The sequence below is a fragment of the Dermacentor variabilis genome, chromosome 4, assembly GCF_050947875.1.
Source record: "Dermacentor variabilis isolate Ectoservices chromosome 4, ASM5094787v1, whole genome shotgun sequence".
Classification (NCBI taxonomy): Eukaryota; Metazoa; Arthropoda; class Arachnida; order Ixodida; family Ixodidae; genus Dermacentor; species Dermacentor variabilis.
Window position 1 is genome coordinate 26,550,962 of NC_134571.1, and position 8,346 is coordinate 26,559,307.

At 42.9% G+C, this 8,346-nt stretch overlaps 1 long non-coding RNA gene across 1 annotated transcript; it reads left to right on the top strand.

Annotated features, from left to right (window-relative positions):
• Positions 1–3,774: 3,774 nt before the first annotated feature.
• Positions 3,775–7,125, top strand: LOC142578837 (uncharacterized). Its single transcript, XR_012827324.1, has 3 exons — positions 3,775–4,128; positions 5,920–6,129; positions 6,963–7,125. It is a non-coding gene; the product is annotated as an uncharacterized LOC142578837 (long non-coding RNA).
• The last annotated feature ends 1,221 nt before the right edge of the window (positions 7,126–8,346 follow it).

Consider the following 8,346-nt stretch of genomic DNA (forward strand, 5'->3'; position numbering starts at 1 on the left):
TGAAGGCATCCACGCTGCCGGAAACGAGATCCTCGCTGTGTAATGAACAAGAAGAAAGGAAACCGAAGGGTCCCGTTTTCGTAAGCGTAATGCGAACACGTATCATTCGTATCCCACCTGCGGTCACTTGTGTTTTAGCCCACTTTCCTTTTCATTTATTTATTATTTTTATATTTAAGTCGAGTAAACAAGCCCGTCTAGGTTATTCTTGTTGTCATTGTCTGTTGGCTTCATATGCTTGTGGCTTACGAAAACAGGGCCATTCGGTTCCCTTTCTTCTTGCTCATGTATATGCCGCATCATTTGCGAACGTTACAGGACCGTGGCATAAACGCATGCATGCCGAGTTTCCCTTTTGTTTTAGAATTAAAAGTACATATAAAGAATTTCACCCGGCTTGATGTAAATCAATGCCAGTGGAAATTTAGGCACTAGGGCAGGAAGGATAACGCTACACCGCTCGTAGTACGCTATCACAGAATCATAATAAAGGCGGAAAACAAACCCTATCTACACCGAAAAAGCTAAAATGGATTACGTATTTACGTCGCCATTTTGGGGCCCTCCTCGTCTTCTTAGGGCTCTCGGAAATTGTTCCTGCAGCGCTATCACACGTTTAACGCCGAATTATGCAGGGGTCAAGGTCCACCACTTTAGTGCCTGCGCAAGGCCAATGCCCATGCAAGGAACACACTATGCAAAGTTTAAAGTGCTGGGCGGTGCATCTGTCAGGGTAACTCGCATGCGGAACTTTGCCTAGAAACTTGTGTGCCTATTAGAGACAAACACAGACGAGAATAACCTTCCTCCGTGAGGCTTCCGCACATTCGTGGTTGGGAAAGCGTAAAATGTGCTCGTTTTGCGTCATATCCCCGCGGCGAACTGCTGTTGATTAAGCTGCGGTTTTCTTCCTTTCTCATCGTAGTCGGAGTAATTCCTCTTTGCTTTCGCAATGCACGGTGAAGAAACATGTTCGTAAAGTTACCAGTGCATAGCTTAATTTTAACAAGGAGTATTGATGCAAAAGTTGGCCGCGTTATTAACGCAGCATGCGTCTTTCTGCCTTTCTTAACTCGAAATGTTGCTGGTTCAGTCCGCCCCTCCCAGCTGTCATGTGCACCAGCCCCGTTTCCAGAGAATCTTTCTAAGCGGCACCTGCGTGGGCTGTCCAGGTATAGTGTATAGCTTTAAATATTAGTTAGTTATCTTTCTTTCTTTCTTTCTTTCTTTCTTTCTTTCTTTCTTTCTTTCTTTCTTTCTTTCTTTCTTTCTTTCTTTCTTTCTTTCTTTCTTTTTCATTTTTGTCCGGTGTTGACTTTCGACTTTTCGGACACCGGTGTCTCGCGAAGTTTCCACTGCGAGCACGTTTATCTAAAAGCAGAGTATATTCTGCGTCGAATCATAACGTGAGGGGCCTGCAGCAAACACTACAGATTGCTGATTAGAAAATTACTGATTAGAATATCATTTGAACAGTAGTGTTATATTCTTTAATGTCGATTTCGTTGCAGAGATGCTTAAACCCATACAAAAATGCTTCCTTACTTTCTTTAGAACTTTTATGAACTTCCTATCAACTTTAGTAACATCCTATTGACTTTTACTTTTTAGTAACGTTTGTCAAAAGAAAGTTGGTTGCTTCTTTTCTAACTTCAGTATGTAAAAAGAAAGTTACTAGAAAGTTAAGACACACTATTTTAACTTTTTAGAAACACCATTCAATAGGAAGTCAATAAAAATAATTATGTTCATAAAGTACATAACCCAAGTTACAAAACATGCATGAATATTATTAAATAAGGTTATAATTATTCAGTGAACATGGCTGGTGCAAGACAGTCTTGTTTCATGCACAGGTGTAAATTTCCTCAATTTTCAATCAACTTTCTAGTAACACTGGTTACTAGAAAGTTGTTAAAAATTATTTAGTGAAAAATGAACAGATAACATAATCTCAACTATAAATGAATATGCAAAGACTGGCTGCTTTAAAAAAAATGCTTTTTTGCACAGTAACTGTTTTCCTAATTTTTAATCAACTTCCTAGTAACAGATGATAGTAGAATGTTTATAGAAAAAAATTGCTTCTAATACCGGACGCTAAGAGGAAATATGGTCGCACCAATTCAACATGAGGGCACGTATTCTCGAAAACACGACAGCTAGCGCCATGGGAAGCGTGCATGTGAGCGGTGATCATGAATTCGTGCTCAGTAGGTGTCAAAGAAGTCCGTAGGCCATGCACCATTGCAAGCAGACGGAGCTGCACGGACGGCGCGCTGATCGGCTCGTGTTCGCCAACCAAAACGGGAGACACACGGTCCGATTCGGTGTCCGACCCGGCGTCCGACGCGCCGAAACGGCAGCCCGAATCGAGGAGTTTTGCCGTGCCGAAGCGCCGGATCGGACGTCCAGCGTGCGACAAACCGGGCAGATTTTCAGCGTCCAACGGAGGCGGTGCTGGCTGGCCGGTTTCTCGCAGTTTTTTTTTTCTTTGCCTGCTGCAGTTTGTTTCCGACATGAAATAGTTACCAGTTCAGTAAAATTATCTCGAACGTGTGCCTGTTATGCAAACCAGCGCCTAGTACACTAGCACTAAGCTACTGGCGAGATCGGGAGCCGCGACGCGAGGGCATTTCGCGGGCAGACATCACACACCGACCGTCTGAGCGAGGCCGCTCGCTTCGCTTGCACGTTTGCCCTTCGCAACGACTGCGTCGAGTAAACCAATTGTATTTAATTACGACCGACCTAATGTGTACAGTGTTGATTGTTTTGGCAAAAATAAGCGCTCCTCGACGAGCTCGGGCTGGATCGCAAGCGCCGTCGGCCGCAGCGTCCGCCTAGCTATGCCTACCGGCCCTATCGCTGGCTTTAGTGGAGCCGTCAGTGGACAACGCGCCGTCGTGAAGTGTTCTGTCACTCGCAGGGGGATAATTTTATCGACAGTGTTCGCGTAAAGCGAAGCAGTGTTGTGCAGAGCTGTTTATATTGCGTTTCTCGACGTGGATATGAGCTCAAGCTGGGGAGCTGGTACCGTTGTCAGATGGGAAGAGGACTTGGCAACCAGAGGCGCCGCGTCCCAGAGCTTTCATGTACTCATCAACCCAGCATCATTCGATACATTGACCCCGGTACTCCCCCACAACCCGGGCTGACTGGGTGGGGGGACTTGGATGTGGGCGGAGCTTACGCGCCGCTCAGTCTTTCGGATGCACGCCATGCGCACATGTGCACGCACCGTGTGCCCCCCCGAATCGCCGGAGCATGCAGCGCCGCACGTCGGATCAGACACCGAATCGTACCGCGTGTGTCTGTATAGCTCGCTCATGGTTCGGCTTAAGTCCCTGTATATTCTTTATAAATAAGGAAGCCTACCTACACACTGCAAACCCAACGATTGGGGCCTAAATGCCTGTCCGCCTCCCAGCTACGGCTTCCTTTGAGTGACAAAGTCCGATCTCGAAGGCCGTGCTTTTGCAAGCTGCATGCACCTGAAGCAATTGCGAATCTTGAAGGCAACATCCGCTTCGTCTTTATTATATATACATTTCCTTAAACTTGGTATCACAAAGTACAATATACACACCTTTGGACCCAAACAATCTATTAAAAGACCCTACGAAATGTTATTAGGAAAAAACACGCAATTTTTTTATTTAAGATACATTTTTCTAAAAACCGCAGAGTGGCGCTACGGCAGTATTTGTTTGGTCGACACACCACGTTGGTTGTAGTGAATGCTCCTTGCATTTGGGTGATATTTGAGTTATATTTTAGAAGTGCCTAGACAAAATGTGCTCCTTGTCGTGTGCAGTAACCATCCCAAACCCTCCGGACTCGTGTAACGCCATTAGTTCGCCGTGTGTTTCGAGCGATCCACCAGTGTCGACAGTGAGTGCCCTAGTACAGCGCCCGTCCGAGCTGCCTTTGTTCTGCCGAGCTGCCTGCCCGCGCTCTCGTGAAAAAGTCTGGTACTGGGGCTTCGAATCGTAGTGTATGGAAGACTGTTGAAGGTTGTGCTTTTGTGGAGCTGGAGTTCATCGCAAGTTCTATAGTGCTTGCGCCAGAGAAACGTCGGTGCCTCTGTACCTGTTTGACGAAGGAGCGTTTGCCAAGTCTTGAAAGGTAAGCAAGTTTGGCGCTTGCGCGCATTCTTGAAGCTCATGATTTACGTAAGGAGCGTTGTGTAACTAGATAGAGCAAAGCGCTTTCCTATCGAATGTTAGCCATGTTGCTGTGAGCAAGCAATTTCACGAAAGCTTCCTCTGATGTTACAGCGTACTTGCATTCTGCTACCCGCCTTGATTGCAATGCCTGAATGGGCACACAATTATGAAAACGCATTGAAAGTTGGTGTTCGTTCGGTAGTTTCCTGGCAAGAAGTTATTCGCTATATAGGAATCCCCGCAAGTACAGTACATGTGTAATGTATACGTCGATGTATCATGGGCTTTGCGCGTTGACACACGATTGCTATGTTTGACGCTTAAGCAGATAGAAGCTTGTATGAAGGTTTTTGTATGTATACACTTCGGTTTGGAGGTCCGCGTCGCGAGAACCTGTGTGTATTGTTTATGTTCTTGAGTGTCTTCGCGTATTTGTCTTCTATGTTACAGAGCGGATATAGGCCGATATTACAATAACGAGGTTTATTTTTAATCTAGACATTTCAATCAAACGCCGGCCTTTAAGAAACACAGACCAACCAAATCTTAATAAGGAGATGTCAGCTCTTGCAATCGTAGGTTACGGCAGTGCGTAATAATTTAAAGACTGCGATTTTGTAGCGTTACTTACCCCTCGATTCTATATCACTCTTCTCGCCCACCGCTAACGGCCGGCAGTTGCAGTACGTAGCACGGGCCGGGGCGTCGGTCAGACTACTAACGAATAGCGAAAAGGAATAGCATCGCTACAAAATCGCGGTCTTTAAATTATTACGCAAATTTTGTGCACAATGAGATGTTATAAACACACCTTGCATGTACATGAAAAAAAAGGTTTACAACAGAGACAACATATATGCATGGGCACATATATGTGTCAATAAAATACTCGAGCCTCTTTCTGCCTACAGAAAAAGAAGTTATGTCTCTTCGAGGGCATGGCTGCTTGCACTAATGAACCTCCAAGGGAGGGTTTTCTCTAATCCCTATTTTTGATATCTAAATGCTTATGTGACATGTACAAACTGCTTGCATCAATTTCTCATAGGGATGAGCTGTCTAAAATTTAATTTTCAGTAATCATTGCAATAATTAACTCCTTTCACCTGTCTTCTAATGACTAAAGTTCTATGCTTCTACCTTGACAAACCTTTTATGAAATTACTTTGATGAGGCCCAATATAGAGGGCTTTCTAAATTTAAGGTATCAGTACCTATTAAAGACTATGCTAACTATGAAAATGCTGCTTGTGTATGTGGTTTATTCACTCTGTCAGACAAAATCTTTACACCTAAGTGCAGTCAGTAAATTGAAAACTGCATGTCTGCAAGGGGAAGTCAGAATTGTATTTGAAGACAATTGCATCTTGTTTGATAGTTCTCAAGCACTTGTGTGTCACTAATCGAGCACAGCTTGGCCCAATACTCGATGAGGCTTGAAGCTTTCAATGTCTGCTAATCACTAAAACAGCACCAGATCTCACTCTGTGTCAAGGGGTGGCACACATTTGCTTCGTTCTAGGCAGATGCATGTCTTTCTTTCGCATTGAAGTTCGCAGTACTTTCTAGTCTTACGTAAAAGTACACAGCTCAGTACAATGCATGTATGGTATACGTAAGGCTGCTTTGTTCTTTAAACCGAATCAACAAGAGCAGCTACTTCTGTTTTTGCAAACCTTACCCTATTTCCTAACCATTCCTTGATCATATGTGTATAAAATGAATCTGTGCTTGTTGTATTGTTTCACAGGTAGACATCAGTGGCGGTGTATATGTTGAAAAGGGTCTGCTGAAGAGGCTGTGCCTGGATGCTAACAACCCAGGCTTTCACTTCGCGGAGCGCCTCCTTAAAGCCCTTTTTTCAATAGAAGACATTGAAGGGAGGTCCTTCTTTGGGCAACTGTCAAATGCCTTCCACAGAAGGATCCGTTGGATTCCAAGAAGGTCAACACCATACTAGGTGTGTGTGTCACAAAAAAGCATCTTAATATTCTTTGTGCAGTTTTCAACAAAACTCCTTTCATGGCAATTTCAGTGCTATTTTAGGGTATACTCCTTTCTTTCCTGCTAAAATAGCTATTAACCTGATTATAATAGCATATTATAATGCAAGCTTTGCCACCATAACTAGAAAATTGTCATTACTGTTGGCATATGTATTTTTGTGATAGAGGTCCTGGTCACATGAATGCACTGATAATATAATATCCTTTCTTGTGGAAAGCTAACATGTTTAGTAACAAGCTCGCTTTGACAATGTCTGCCTGCACAGCAAAAGCATTTTCTAATCTTGCTGTAGAACGTCCATAATGCCTGTTCAACTGCTTACATGTTGCTTGTATCATTTCGTGGTTCTTAAGTGCAACACAAAAGTCAACTCTTGTATGTACCTGTGCCCAAGCAAAGCTGCAGCACAGTTCTGACTGGCACCTTGCCTTTCCTAAGATAATTCACACATGAAACTTCCATGTACTGGTCACAATACGAATATCGAAGTTCATTAAACTGAAGTTGATTTACAGCTTTTGTTTGTAGATGACAATTGGTATGATAGAGCTTATGTGTCATGCATCTGTTGGTGTTACGCACATCCATCACGCTCCCAGCTCTAATGCACTAATTCAGTCATTTCATGCATTTTAGGACTTTGCACAAAACAGGTGGAGATGTTTAGAGCTCACAGGGTTGAAAACTTGTGTCTTGTGCACTTCCTTTTTAAGAAACAGATGCATGGTGTGTTGCAATGTCACTGCAGCAAAACTAATATATTGCCTTTTTTCTTCTCTTTTCTAGACTACACAACGCAACATTTCAGCCTACTTTCAGGGCAGCTGGAAAACTCGTCCTCATTACTAGCCCGGGGATATTAAATGGATGTGTTCAAGCACAAATGTAAACCTGTCTTCTTCTGTTGCATGTCACACCTAGACACTTGGAAATCACTATTCGCCACAGACAGATAGTTGACAGGATGTTACTAGCAAGTCGTTAGGATATATAAAGGTGGTTAATAAATAGTCGCTGCACAGTTTTTAGGAAGTAAATAAAAATTTTATTCAGAGATAATGAAAGCTTATTTTTGCAATGTATAATTGCAAAAGTAATTACCTCTGAATAAAATTTTATGTACTTCCTAAAAACTGTGAAGCGACTGTTTATTAACCACCTTTATACATCCTAACGACTTCCTACTAACATCCTGTCAACTATTTGTCTGTGGCGAATAGTCGACAGGATGTTACTAGCACGTTGTTAGGATGTATAAAGGTAGTCAATAAATAGTCGCTTCACAGTTGACACTTTCTATCGACATAAGATAATAAGCAGTCGATAAGAATTCTATCGACATATTATATCTATACTTTCAATTCAATATCGGTGGCCAATAGTCGGTAGGAGGTTACTAGGAAGTTGTTACGGTGTCTAAAGACGGTTTATAGAATGTCGATAGGTTCTAGTAACATTTGTCTAAAGACGGTTTATAAAATGTTACTAAAAATTTTTGTAAGGGAAGGGGACTCATTCAAGATGCTGATGACGACCATTAATACGTGTCCATAAGCCCCGCTTCGAAAGCTTATGCAGTTTGTGGCTTAGTATGATTAGTAAAGTGCGTTATCTGCATTATCTTTAGGACTTTGTAATTATGACCACATTTCATAATTATGCTTAATCGCGACTCCGTATGTTCATATGTGCCCGTGTGTATGTCTGCGTGTGCATGTGTGGGATGTTCAGTAGCACGTAACATGGGACCATAAAAAGCTAAAAGAAAAACATACAGAAACCCTTAAATAGTTTGCAATGATAACTGTTGAAACAAACCATGACTGCTAGGCCGAGCCATTCGGGTAATGTTTTTACGAATCCATAGATCTATCCGTCCGTCCGTCCGTCCGTCCGTCCGTCCGTCCGTCCAACCATCCATCCATCCATCCATCCATCCATCCATCCATCCATCCATCCATCCATCCATCCATCCATCCATCCATCCATCCATCTGGTGTCATAGGAATCTAAGATGAAAGTAACTGTAAATATAAATTGAACTCTGTAAATACAGAGCAGATGCGCAGAACATCTCCACGCGAGTCTCGTTTTCCGTAACTTTGTTCACGTATTACAAATGTGCGACTTAAGCACCATTCGGATCAGTGCCGACATATTTCAAAGCCCC